The following is a 1,919-nucleotide window of genomic DNA, read 5'->3' on the forward strand; positions in this document are numbered from 1 at the left end:
GAGTGAACTCTGTGGAATAAGGATGAGGTGTGAACTCTTTGTGATGAGGGTGAGGTGTGAACTCTGTTGGATGAGGGTGAGGTGTGAATCCTGTGGGATGAAGGTGAGGAGAGAACTCTGGAATGAGGGTGAGGTTTGAAACCTGTTTAACGAAGGGGAGGAGTGAATTCTGTGTCATGAAGGTGAGGTGTGAACTCTGTGGGATGAAGTTGAGGAGTGAATTTTGTGGAATGAGGGTGAGGTGTGAACTCTGTGGAATGAAGGTGAGGAGCGAATCCTGTGGAATGAGGGTGAGGTGTTAACTCTGTGGGATGAGGGTGAGGTGTGCACTCTGAAATGAGGTGAGGAGTGAATCCTTTGGAATGAAGGTGAGGAGCGAATGCTGTATAATTAGGGTGAGGTGTGAACTCTGTGGGATAAGCGTGAGGTGTGAACTCTGTGGAATGAGGTGAGGAGTGAATCCTTTGGAATGAGGGTGAGGAGTGAACTCTGTGGAATGAAGGTGAGGAGCGAATCCTGTGGAATGTGGGTGAGGTGTGAGCTCTGTAGGATGAGGGTGAGGTGTGAACTCTGTGGAATTAGGGTGAGGAGTGAACTCTGTGGAACGAAGGGGAGGAGTGAACTCTGTGGGATGATGTTGAGGAGTGAACCCTGTGGAATGAGGGTGAGGAGTGAATCCTGTGGGATGAAAGTGAGAAGTGAATCCTGTGGAATGAGGGTGAGGTGTGAACCCTGTGGAATGAAGGTGAGGAGTGAACTCTATGGAATGAGGTGAGGTGTGAACTCTGTGGAATGAGGGTGAGGAGTGAACTCTGTCGAATGAAGGTGAGAGTGAACTCTGTGGAATCAAGCTGAGGAGTGAACTCTGTGGAATGAAGGTGAGGAGAGAACTCTGTTGAATGAAGGTGAGGTGTGAATCCTGTGGAATGTGGGTGAGGAGCGAATCCTGTGGAATGAAGGGGAAGAGTGAACTCTTTTGAATGAAGGGAAAGAGTGACCTCTGTGGTATGAGGGTGAGGAGTGAATCCTATGGAATGAGGGTGAGGTGTGAACTCTTTGGAATGAAGAGGAAGAGTGAACTCTGTGTAATAAGGATGAGGTTTGAACTCTGTGGGATGAGGGTGAGGAGTGAACTCTGTGGAACGAGGTGAGGTGTGAACTCTGTGGAATGAGTGTGAGGAGTTAACTCTGTGGAATGAAGATCAGGTGTGAACTCTGTGGAATGAGGGTGAGGAGTGAATCCTGTAGGATGAAGGTGATGAGTGAATCTTGTGGAATGAAGGTGAGGTGTGAACTCTGTGGAATAAAGGTGAGGAGTGAACTCTGTGGAACGAGGTGAGGTGTGAAGTCTGTGGAATGAGGGTGAGGAGTGAACTCTGTGGAATGAAGGTGAGGTGTGAACTCTGTGGAATGAGGGTGAGGAGTGAATTCTGTGTGATGAACGTGAGGAGTGAATCTTGTTGAATAAAGGTGAGGTGTGAACTCTGTGGAATGAAGGTGAGGAGTGAACTCTGTGGAATGAAGGTGAAGAGTGAACTCTGTATAATGAAGGTGAGGAGTGAATCTTGTGGAATAAACGTGAGGTGTGAACTCTGTGGAATGAAGGTGAGGAGAGAACTCTGTGGAATGAAGGGGAGGAGTGAACTCTGTGGCAGAAAGTGAGGTGTGAACTCTGGGATGAAGGTGAGGAGTGAATCCTGTGGAATGAAGGGAAAGAATGACCTCTGTGGAATGAGGGTGAGGTGTGAACTCTGTGGAATGAAGGGGAAGAGTGAACTCTGGAATGAGGGTGAGGTGTGAATCCTGTGGAATGAGGGTGAGGAGTGAACTCTGTGGAATGAAGGGGAAGAGTGAACTCTGTGGGATGAGGGTGAGGTGTGAACTCTGTGGGATGAAGGTGAGGTGTGAATCCTGTGGAA

Source organism: Elephantulus edwardii, unplaced genomic scaffold (genome assembly GCF_000299155.1).
Source record: "Elephantulus edwardii isolate Elephantulus edwardi_28Jun2011 unplaced genomic scaffold, EleEdw1.0 scaffold00014, whole genome shotgun sequence".
Classification (NCBI taxonomy): Eukaryota; Metazoa; Chordata; class Mammalia; order Macroscelidea; family Macroscelididae; genus Elephantulus; species Elephantulus edwardii.